We start from the raw sequence: 13,324 nt of genomic DNA, 5'->3' as shown, positions 1-13,324 counted from the left end.
AAAGAAAGTATGTTCAACTGTTTTAAGGTAGGTTTATTTGGCTGTATATAACCTCACAACACTTTTGTCTATAGCAATATTCGTAGAAAGTAATTTCCAATACCCTATAAAATTTTGAAATCATCTAGAACAATAGATTCATAAAGTCTAAGTGCATGGGTAAAAGCTTAGTGACATGGAACACCAGTTTTTGGCTGTCAACATAAATGGGTAATCTTCTACTGACCATTTTTTTAGTTTCAAACTATCAAAATCTAAACAAATTATATGGCCGCCATAACCCTTGCTTTCTTGAATTCCCCAAATACAATCCTCGTCAGCACAAGTTACTCTAAGAAACAATTTTTTGGGCGATACAATTGCTTCATATATAAATCTGAAGTTCCCATCAAACTCAACAAGCTCATTAAAAATGAGAGCATCTGTACGTACTGGTGGCTCACCTTTATAAACCAATATATTTTTTCCCCTGTACATAAAAATTCCCAAGGTCTTGTGCCATATACCTTGCCTCCCCACTAGAATCAAAATATTCTTGACAATGTCATCTCCATTCAAATCAAACACAAACACATAATCCCCATTTGAAGAAACCCAGTAGATTTTTTGGTTCAACATCAAAATATTTGGAGCCAAGCTAAGTGTCCTAAATCTAGGAATCCCTCCTTCACAAGGAGCATCTCTTTTTTCCCATCTCTTTTTGGCAGATTTATAAACCCACAAAACAAATTTCTTATTTCTAACATGGTAAAGAAAACCTATTATCACATTGAAAAGATTATTGTCTAAGAGCAATGCCAAGGATGATCTAGTTGCAAGTAGAAAAAAAATGTCAGTTCAAGATGATACCTTGGTTGAATTGGACAAGAAAATTGCAAAGTTGAAAGTAATAGAGGATGAGTCAAATGCCAAGATATATTATGCCCTCATGCAAAATGTTGGAATGCTCTGGAACCCTCGACACCGACTTGCTAGAATGCTCTACAACCCTTGACATTGACTTGCGCTCAAATAAAATGTGATTTTTGCCCTTTTTTTTTGTTTTATGCTACCATGTGTGTCGCAATTGAGACCAAAATAATTGGTCGCAATTGCAACCAACACGGGCATGTTATTAAAAAAACAAAAGTTTTTTTTATAAATCGACCAACCAACCCATTTAAAAGACTTGGTCAAAATTTTTGGTCAAAATTTAGGGTTAAATGCATTAGTGGATGTTTGCCACTTTATAATATTTGGGAGTTTGACATATTTTCATATTCTAGGTGATACACGTACCAAGTTAGATCTGACTACATAGAGGGGATATGTTGGGTCTAGTGAAATCTCAAAAGCATATAGGATTTTTATCCCTAGGACTAGAAGAATTATTGTTAGACGTGATGTAAAGTTCATGGAGGACAAGACATTTAGAAGGCCCAAAGATTTGTCAATGGATGATCAGAGTGAGTAGTCAATAAAAGCTCCAAGGCCTAGTCAAGGGCAACAAAGCACAAGTACAGTTACCAGTACAAGTGTAGGCTCAAGTGGTGAAGTTTCATAGAGCATGGAGCAACAAGTGCAATAGGAAATGCATCTAGAAGACTTAGAGGTTGATATCTCATCCTCTACAATTGGCAGCAGGAACCATGAGGTTCAAGAGATACTAAGGGATACTTAGGAGTTTGTGGGAGCTTTTAGAAAAAGTACTAGACAATAGAGACAACCAACCAAGTTCAATGACTATGTGGCATTAGTTAGTCAGTTGGTAGACAGTGAACCTTCTAGCTATTAGGAGGCTGCAGAGCATTAGGTATAGATGGATGCTATGGTTGAGGAGTATTCCTCAATAATGCAAAATGATGCGTGGGAGGTAGTTCCTAGACTAACAGATAGAGCAGTAGTTGGATCATGCTAGATCTATAAGATAAAGCACGGTGTAGATGGTAGTATTGAGAAATACAAGGCAAGGTTTGTGGCCAAGGGGTTCTCTCAGAAAGAGGGAATAGACTACGAGGAGACATTTTCTCTAGTGGCCAAGTATACTTCTATAAGAGCTGTGATCTCGTTTGCAACACAGATGGGATGGAAGATCCATCAAATGGATGTCAAGATAGCGTTCCTTAATGGTGAGTTAAAAGAGGAGGTATACATAAAGAAACTAGAAGGCTTTATAGCACACAACAAAGAGAAGCATGTGTGCAGATTGATTAGATATATTCGAGGTGAAGGTATCATGTTGATGGTCTATACTGATGTAGATTGGGCAGGAAGTACAATGGACAAAAGGGGCACTTTAGGGTGTTGTTTTAGTTTGGGATCAGGAGTTGTATCTTGGTTCAATAGGAAGCAGAAATCCATGGCTTTGAGTTCAGCAAAAGTAGAACACATAGCAGCTAGCATGGCGACATGTGAATCTATATAGCTTCAAAAGTTGTTAGTAGCCTTGTTTGATTAGAAAGTTGAGACTACTGTGATACACTATGATAATCAAAGTTGCATCAAGTTGTCTGAGAATCCAGTGTTTCATGATAGGTAAAAAAATATGGACATCAAATATCACTTTGCCAGAGATTATGTACAATGGGGTGTTGTTCAGCTACAACACATACCTATAGAGGAGTAGGTAGCAAACATTCTGACTAAGGCATTGGGGAAGGCAAAATTCATCTTCTTCAGAGATAAGTTGAGTGTCATGCAAAACAACTTCCTCGCTAAGAAGGAGTGTTAGTTTTAGGTAGCTTGGACAACTGTTCATCCATATGTGATTAATTGACAAATAACTGTTAGTGTTGTGACAAATATTTGTTAATTAATTGACTCCTTCTAGAAGCCACTTGTAACCTATTGGTTAAAGTTTCTTTAATCAAGAAACAACTAGAAACTTCTTGGTTAGGAAGCAACTAGAAACTTCTTGGTTAGGTTGTCTTGATCAAGAAGCAACTGGAAACCTCTTGGTTAAGTAGTATAAAAAGGGGCCAAGGGAGTCATTTGGAGTACAGAACAGAACATAGAACAATAAGAGTTGTAGAAGCATTTGCAGTGTTAGCAAATGAGTTTATAGTGATAGAAAATAGTCTTGCAGTGTTAGCAAAGGCATAGTGATAGCGTTGGGGATAATAGTGGGGAATATCAGTAGGAGAAATTAGGAGGTTGTTTGAATTCTGCTAGTGAGAGGCAAGAAATTTTGTATCTCTTGATTTGTTGAAGTTAATATAATTCCTCATCTGTAGAATTGGTTTTCCCTTAGGGGTTTTTCCAAGGATGATTTGTTCGAAAATATTGTGTTCTTTGTGTTCTGAATTTCTTTCGATATTTTATTAATGAAGTTGCAGTTGTTCTATTTTTCAATATTAGCTAGAAATTTATTTTCAGCAATTTAATAATCGTTTATGATAGGAGATTAATAATCAATGACTCCAATAGTGTCAATTTTCACAAGCATTACATGATATACACACCACCACGTATTTTTCTCTAATAGATGAGTTAATGGAAGGATTATAAAAATAGACGAGTTGAAGGAAGGATTGAAAAATATGAGAAAATCTGTCCCATTAGTCTCTACTCTATGAGTTACTACAGGTTGAGGTTTTTTTGGGATTGTGGGAATGAAAGCCTTTTCCTTTGGGATTGGGGGGTGAAAGCTGCTCATGAATTCTAGTTTACCTTCGGTAGATCTAGCAGTCAATGTTTTAACTTCTAATTCCTTTCCCTCTCTAGTTGTTTCATGTAAGAAAACCACGAGCTTAAAGATCACAACACAGAGCTCTTGTTCTAGAAGAATGCAGCGATTTTTTTTAAGTCTCTTATAGATTCAACTGTTTTAGATATGGAAAGTCAAATTTTTGGGTTTGAATCATACAGGTGTAGAATAACAAATTTCAAATATCACTTTCTTTTGGATTTGAATCAAATGGTTTCAAACTAAAATTTGAAAACAATAATCTGAATTTCAAATTCTATAACCCCAAATCCAGAATTATAAATTCTATTAATGTTCTCGTAACCAAACAGAGCGAGATGTTTGAGAGTAAGAAAAAAAATTACGGAAGATATAGATTGGTAATACAATGGGAGAAAGTCAAATAATAATTTGTATGGCATAGATATCGACTATTAAAAGATTCCTGCGAGTTAACATTTGAATAGTTGCATGAGCCGGTGGGAGTACATTAGGTTGCACTGGAAAGGTGAAGCGAAGATAATGTGTCAGGCAACCAAAACCATACACAAAGAAATGATGTCACCCTACAAATAAAACCAACCCTCGACGTGGACTAGTGGAATGATGACGACAGCAATTTCCAATATGCATTAGAAAGCAGGTTAACAGAATATCTTACTGGCTCGACTTATGGAGCCTCTATATATACAGAGTTATGCGCATTTAGTTTACCATCAGCTCATTCGTATCTCACTTCGTTTTCAAAAAAGAAATTTGAATTTAGGGAAGAGAATGGCACCGAGGGCCAGCGAACTTTTTGTGATAGTTTTCATTGCGTGTTGTACCTATGTGACTGCAAGTAGAAAGTTATTAGCAGACAGCCCACCAGCAGAAGAGGAGGGGTCTTCAAGTCCAAAGACCATCACCTTCTTCATGCATCACATTGCGGAAGGACCCAATCCCACTCTTAATGGGAATGGGAATGGAAATGGCCCTCTCCCGCTAACCATTCCAAGTGGAGCCATCAACAATTCTCCTTTCACCACTGGAGGAGTCCAGGGAAATATAGGGTTCAGAATTCCTTCCCCGACACAAACATTGTTAACGGGGGGCTGAATCCTTTTGCAGGGGTCTCACCCATCCCGTTCAATAATGTAAATGGAGGAGCGCAGGGCACCGGCTCTCTCATTCCTGGCTCAGGCCTTCAGAATTCTTTTTCCAACACAAATAGTATTATTGGCGGTCTATTAAATCCTCAGAATCCTCTTGGGGGAGCCTCGGGTATGCTGCTGAATAATATAATTGTGATTGAGGACACGTTGACAGAAGGGCCTGATCTTCATTCCTCTAACGTGCTTGGAAAGGGGGAGGGATATTATTATCACTTTCCCGCCCCTGCTGAGAAGGAAGATCTTAATACAATGTTGCTGACTTTCACAGCCAAATTCGAAGGTTCTGAATACAGAGGCAGCAGCATTGAATTCGCAGGCAAAGACAACATGGGATTAGCAGAGAGGGAGATCGCAGTGGTGGGAGGCAGCGGTGTGTTCCAGAATGCTCAGGGCCATGCTCCCATTGAGACCGTTTCCCACACAGTGGATAAGAAGGTTCTTAATTTCATGGCCACTCTCACCTATGAATGAAGTCATCCTCCTGTTTCTCTTCCCACTTCGTTTCTTGTGTTTTTGCGTTTTGTGATTATCTTGTACTATTTTGTGGCTATGTTCATTGTCAATAGGTACTTCCTATGTGTTATAAGTTTCACTCTCCAAAACTCGTTGTAAAAAACCATTCATTCGCTTAATGTGGGATGAATCTTGATCTCTCTTGGGTTTGCGCCGTGTTAAATTTCATGTTTGTAACCCAGCCTAAAGAAAGTATATATTCAAAATGATTTGTTAAAAACGTATTTGTTAGTTCCCTATAGTTTATTGCAAGATATGAAAGAAAGAAAGGTTACTGACATCCTGGTAAGTATATTCCGTTGTAAATATGACAAATCAATGATTAATTCTTAAGTTAAAAGTATTAAATAGTTAAAGTTGATTTTAAAAAAATAATAATTTTTCATTAGTGTCTAATATATTTCAGAGTAATGGGTCAGTATGGTGGAAGAGGTGTGAAGATTTGTATGAAAAAAATGATAGGAATACGAGGTGAAATTATGTTTAAGTTTTAGGTGGTACAATTTGACTCATCATCTAGGTAGGAAAGAAAGAATCATGACTCCTTGTCAAAAGTCAATTAGTTAGGGTTGCTTTTGGCCTTAAAATTTCTTGGTAAACATTTGTGTTCATTTGTCAAAGCTTTATGTTTTATATTTTCTAGTTTGCTATTTTGGTTTCTCATGTAATTGTTTCTTTTATCTACTTTCAAGGTTTTTCCACTCTTCCAATTTATAAAGTTGATGAAAATAGTTATTCAGTAATGAACATTTCTTATAATATTTGTTAAGATAGGCACACACTTTTAAAAGAATTTAGGAAAGTTTTTTTTTTTTTTTTTTTTTTTTTTTGTGTTTTCATATTTATTTATGGAAAGATAGATATCAAATAAAATTTTGATGAATGAGTAAAAGTCAATTTTAATAAAATTTTAGAAGACTTCTCAGAATATGAAATGCCATCTATATAATAGACATAAACAAAGAAAATTAGTTGATACAACCTTGAAAAATTAAAAAAATATAGACAAAGACTGAAACTTGAACTTTAGTCCTAAAATAGTAAATTCATATATATATAATATTCTCCCCATTGAAATAAAATGTGACTTTATAATACTTATTAAAATAAAAAATAAAAAAATCATTCATGAACATCAAGTTGCTCTTACAATTAAGAATAAGGTTATATCTTGGGAAAAGCTTAAATAAAAAATAGAAATAACCTTTTAAACTACCATTAGTAAATTTAAATGATATCTAGATGATGTGAAAAATCTACTTCCTTAAAAATTGATGGTTCATCATTACTGGATCTAAATGTATAAGGTATTAGAAGTGACTTTAAATGAAGAAAATGTGATGTTCATGTGCTTAGATACATGAGATGAAAATATAATTCTTTTTCTTTAGTTTGTAGAAAGTTGAAGCTAATGTTTTCTAGATAATTAATAGATTAAATAAGTTCCAAGAAGATAATATTTCTATTCAAACCTTGAAGAATACTCAACATATTTTAGAGAGATGTGAAATATATGTGATATTCTTGAATAAATTTTTTTTTTTAAAACTACTATTGTAGGGTTTAATATCATAATTATGACCAACAAATAAGAAACACAATTTATAATAAAAAGTTACAATAAAACAAGAGAACCAAATATCTGTTTGGAGCAACCAAATCACAAAGTCCCATAGACAAAGCCATGGAGTTTTATACTTGAATATTTTTACTTATTCCAAATGTTGAGTTGAAGACTAAAATGCATTCTATATTTTGTAAGTAATCAATATGCCTCATAATGATTCTTAAATATTATTGAAATAAACCATTCATGGCGTTCATTTTAATATCATACTCTTGTTATTCATTTTATACAAAACCTATCACTTGAACAATAGAAAAAGTAATATTTCCCTACTTTTTACTATTGTGAAATTATTTTTAATATCTACACTTTAACAAAATTAAAATCTATAGACAATCATTTCATTACAATTCATATTCTCACAAAAGATAAGAAAATAAATAAGAAATTTGGCAAGTGACAAACACACTATATTTAATCTTCGATACATAGCTTAGAATATCAAGAAATCTACAAATTTAAAAATACCATATGACATCACCTAGAACTTTATATGCAACATGCATAATGTGCTCATAGAATTTTGAATCACGCTAGTATGAAAATAATCCTATGTTTCCATGATCATTCAAACAACCAAACCTCAAATTTCCTAACCCTCTAATCATCATAAAATTATGTAAGAATAAATATTACTTGCTTTTCCTTGTGATTATCAATTCTAGATCTAGGGAGTGAACTTTAAAAAAGATTAGATAAACCTATTTTTGTTGCATGAGAATTATTTTTTTATCATAAAATTATGTAAGCACAACTATCACTTTCTTTTCCATGCAATTCTGAATCATTGATCTAGGAAGTGAACTTAATAAAATATTCTACAAATATTCTCAAAAGTTAAATATGTGACTTATTAATCAGATAAAAAATCAGATGTTAATTTTTGAAATTTATCTAATAATTACTTTTTAATATAAATAAATCTTCCCTATAAACTATGAAAATATTATATTTGTAATATCTATACATCACTACAAATTCAAGTAAACTTGTTGATACCATAAATGACTAATTCCAACCAATATTTTGTGGTTTTCACTCAATAAATTTGATATTTATGTTTTGATTTCTAAACACATCAACCCAATACCTTATTGAAAAGTTTAGAATTTTATATTTGTCTATCTAATTAGTCGAACATTGTACTAATTTTTAATTATGTAGGGAGTGTAAGGTCCTTGATCCTTGACATAGAGTCTCATGTTATAATGAACAACACAGTAAAGAAGAGCACAAGATTAGGCCAAAATGGCTTGAAACCACCCAATGCCTAGTTTAAAATATTCAAAATAGAAGTAACAAAAGAGTAACTCTTGTTCCATCTATCCCTACTATTCTAGTTAATCTTAGTTAACCAAATGTTACAATAATTATAATTATATTTACAAAAAACAACTAGATAATAATCACAAGCATAGTTCTTAATCCCCTAACTCACAACATGGTATATCGAAACATATAAAAGAGTCTTAGGAATATAACTAACAAACAAAGGATAGAACAAATAACAACTAGGAATGAAAAAAATCAACAAATAGTTGATCATTTGAAAATTCTCCCAATTTTTTGGTAAGACTAAGAAAATTCTTTAGAAAACTTTCTTCTTTGTCCCCATCCTTTTTTGGGTTCTCTAGGTCAACCTTGTCCCCTTTTTAGTGATACTTTTTAATTCTTCTTCTTCATCTAATCATCCCAACTATTGAGTTTTACATACTCTCATCTTGAATCTTTTTTATAGACAAGACCAACTTATTTAAGTCATCTCAAGAGACCATCATGGGAACCACTTCACCTAGCTCTGTAACTATTGTATTTAAAGTATGTAAGTCTTAGAAAGTAAAATCCACCTAGATACTTTAAATTATTCTATTTAGAGTATCTCAATGTGTGTGTTTGATCAAAACCTATTCATCACATCTTCTACATCTATCTAAGTTCACATAACTAGATTCTATCTCTATTAGTAGATATAATCCAAATAACAATAATTATTATCAAGAAACAATGTTTGAACAATGTCTTTACCAAATCTTCAATACCTTTGCATTGTCTTTGAATTTTCCTATGCACTCTTAATTGTAACATGAACACATTGTTAAAAATATTATTTCAAGTTCACATAGGCTCATCTAAATAATCCTCGATCCTTGTGAAGCCAAACTCTATCTGTTTCTCTACTAGTCTCATAGAATAACTAGTATGTTGACATCAATGAAAAACTCTATCATGAATACACCACACAACCTCTGAATCACGTCTCCAAAAATTCTAGGATACCCCTTCCCATAGGAATATCATTAGCATTCATGCTAAACAATCTCCTCCTTTTTCATGAATAAGGGATACTCTCCCATGTGTAATTTTGAAAAGTTTTAACATAACCTGTAAGTGTAATATCTTATGATGGTTTTATATTATAATTATAAATTAGGAAAGCCTCAAGGATGAATCAATAATTTTTTCTATAATTTCATATAAAGGAAATATTTTTTTCCTTGCGGTAGAGTGTGGTTTTTGTGTGTAAATAAAGTATGCAAACTTGTATGTGATATTCAGTGAACATGATAAAGAATATCTTTTGATTAGAGAAGTGTTTGGTGTAGCTAAGGTACATTGAGCTTACAAAGAGACTATTTTTGGAAAAGAAGTTTTTGTTGGATAGTTGTATATAGGTATTATTATGTAAAGGATAGTACTAAGGCCAGTTGGACAATGGGCTCCATAGACTTTCCCAGAAGATGTTTGAAGAATGGGTCCTTTTTCCTTTCACCATTCCTAACAGGGTTAAAAGATCCTAACATAGATTAAAAGTCTTCTAATAGGGATTGATATGTACTAAATGTATTTCATTGACTCCTAACATTGTTCATCCTCTTACAAGGAACATATACATTAGTACATCATTTTATGGGTACCATAGCCATCAAGGCTTTCCCTTTGATTTGGTGTTACTATGTATGGTGATCCTTCTTTGGTTGGTGCATCTACTAATTGCATGATTTTGAATTAATAACTTGATAGTGAGAGTTGTTTTAATCTGATAACTAATTCACCCCCCAACTTAGTTATCTTGGTGGACTTTACTTTCTAACACTAAGTAACCTTTAATATTCTTCATAGTTTCTTATCCTTCTTTAGTTTTCATAGGGATTTTGTTGCCAGTATTCACATGCTCATATTAAAGGGATATCCATGAGGTTGTCCCCTATCTCAATAGAATGATTATACTCTTACTCAACCAATTCCTCTTCTTTACTGATGTAGTTTTTATCATTTGAGTTATTGTTGTTCTCTCCATCTTTTAGGGAAAACTCTGAATCTCTCTTATGTATCACCTTTTCATCTGAATCCTATTATTTTTCCTTTTTGATCACCTAAAATATCACCTTTCCTCAGAATTCCCTTCCTATAATTTTCTCCTCTATCACTATATATATTTCATGCTCCTAATTTTCCTTCTCAAAATATTCTCGGTCGACATCTATATACGTCTTCCTTTTGGATTTAGTTTTTTTAGCTTTGGAAGGAGTAGACATTTTAGTAGGGGCCACCTTAGGCTTTAGGAAGGTCACACCCAAGATTTTCTCTTCAAAGGAAACAAGCATGAGAATATGGTCCTTGGTGGGATTCTTAAAAGTTTCAGACCTTTTTTCTCTTTTTCTTTTTTTCTTTTTTCTTTTTTTTGGGGTGGGGGGGGAGGTAGGGAAAAGGGGAGGGATAATTTTCCTTAAGGGGACTAAAACTAATTAGTTTAATACACACTGAGCTTTTAGGTTTTTGGGTCAATTGAGGGAAGGATTAAAAAATGGCCAACGAAAGGTGTATGATTAAACACATGCTAGTAGAGGAGATAAATAAAAAATTGGTGTTAAAGGGGATTCTCACATTTTTTAATGCTATTACAGAGCGATGAGAATATGAAAAAGAGATATTAATTTTTCCCTTGTGTCTTAGATGGTTAAGGATAGGAAAGTTGTGACCATGGAGCATGGTGAATAGACCTTCAAGAATAAAAAAGTTCATGACAACGAGGTTAACAAGATAGTAATGAGGAGGAAGATAAGTTGTCCTATACCCATTTCTTGAGGGAACCATTGCTAGTTTCTCATCTTTCTTGAAGAATCTCTCTTTGTAATATTTTCAATCTATTATGCATTTCCTTTCCACCCTATCAATGTCACACTTAAGTTTGATAGCCTCCATTATTGACTCTAGGGTAACCAAAAACCAAACATTTTCAAATGTTATCTGACCTTCATGCTAGGAATTGACAAATTAAATGGATAATTAATTGTTAAAACCCTTCCTTGCAAGTAAATATAGAGACAATCATACCCCTACAAAGATATTAAGTAAATGTCCTTATTTTGGAAAATCTCTTTAGAATCCCTAGTCTTAACCTTCTTTAGTGGCCTTCGGATTTGATGCATTTGATTTTAATCCTACCCAGAGACCCCTTTAAAGAACCCTTCAAAGTCAAATTATAATAGGAAATAATAGACATATTCTTGAATAATAGGAGAAAAAAACTTAGGCTTTGAAATAAAAATAATCCTTAAGGGTCTGTTTGGCTGTGAGAATAAGAATATGAGAATAGGAATATGTATTCTAGGATTGTTATTCTAGAATATAAAATAAGAATATATATTCCTATTCTTGTTTGATTCAGTCAGAATTTTATAGGGAATTCACAAACCCAACAATTTAAGTTTTTAAAAATAAATAAAACTGGAATAGGAATACATATTCCAAATGCTCATTTTTGGATCAAAATTGGAATACATATTTCTGTTCACAATTCCAATTTGGTGCACCCAAACAAAGAATTTGAAAATTTAAGATTTACATATGCCTATTCCACTCATATTCCTATTTTCAAATAGACCCTAAGATTTTAAAATCCAAGTTAGAATGATGGGCAATTAAGATATTTTACTTGATAAGATGTATGGACCCCATTGGAGGATTACTTGACATTGTCAAAATCCATTCCACTCCCTCTTCTAATTTTTAAGCCTACTTGCTAATTTTAATCTCTATAATACTTTTCTTGAAATAATTACTTAAATCCTTCGTTCTTATGAACCCATTTTAGAAATTGAATTCTATTGTACGATAATTAATGATGAGTTTGATTCTTATTAGATCATCCTTATTCATATATTCAAGTTGAAGAAAAATAATTACTATTTTTCTTTTATCAAGAATATGTATGGAAATATTATGCTTACTAATGATATCAATGTTCCTTCTCAGATTCTTTCCACCCAAGTTATTCTATTTGTCCATGATTATATAGATTTGCCTACTTCCCACCATAGTAAATTAAAAAGGGAAAGTCTATACATTAAGAGAGAGTCTCAGCTAAAAGAAACAAATTATGTTTCCTTTTAGGACATATAAGGGAGTTGCAACTTGAAGGGTTATGATGAGCATACGTCCAACAAGAAGGTTTTTTGTCAAACTTGCATGACATAAGTGACATTGTTTAGCTGGAAAAATGGGTTTGGCTAGACCCCTTTTAGATATAATAAATTTGGTTGAAATGATTTTGGTCGAACCCCCTTAATCTATATATAGTCCAAATGAGCTCTTAGCAACTCATTTTCACTATAGCGGTTTCCAAAGTTCTTAGAGAAGTCAATTTGGACTTTCAATCACATTTGGTAGGTCATTCTTCAAAAGTTCTTTTTAGTGTTTTTAGTTTGTATATGTTTATAGATTATTTTTAGTATATTTTATTTTAGTTATACTTTTAAAATTAATTAACATGTTTTGTAGTTTGATATTTTAATTAAATGATAGCTAATTTAGTGATGCAGATTAAAAGTCTACAAAAAACTATAATGAAATTAAATATAGATAACTATAGTCAAATATAACTTAGTTTACCCTACACATAGATTAAATGTAGATAATCATTGTCAAATTTAATCCTAGTTAACCATAGTTGTAGACTAAAAATTGTTAATGTAGATTTAACATAGATGAACTCTAGTTAACTTTATTTTAAATGTAGTTAACCTAGTAAAACTAATCTAACATATAACTTAAATTAGTTTTAAGCATACATTAAAACATAGAAGTAACATAGGTATAGAATATATAGTTAACTGGATGTTTCTATTAATAACTAAAACAAATAAATTACAACTAGTAAACATCTACAAAAGAAATCTTTCTACTATTGTTACAAAATAACTTCTACAACACTATAGGGTTGTATACAAAACTGGAGCAATCACTGGTCTACAAGGCAATAGAAAAGATGACTTAATGCTAAATCCTCTTCGTTAAACCATAATACAAAAGACCCACTTGCTACTAAAAATTGAACTTGCTATTTTCTTCTATTGTAGGCTTTGT

This window comes from Cupressus sempervirens, chromosome 11 (assembly GCF_028749045.1).
Source record: "Cupressus sempervirens isolate cs-2001-9-10 chromosome 11, ASM2874904v1, whole genome shotgun sequence".
In the NCBI taxonomy this organism is placed as follows: domain Eukaryota; kingdom Viridiplantae; phylum Streptophyta; class Pinopsida; order Cupressales; family Cupressaceae; genus Cupressus; species Cupressus sempervirens.
This window is presented reverse-complemented; position numbering follows the sequence as displayed.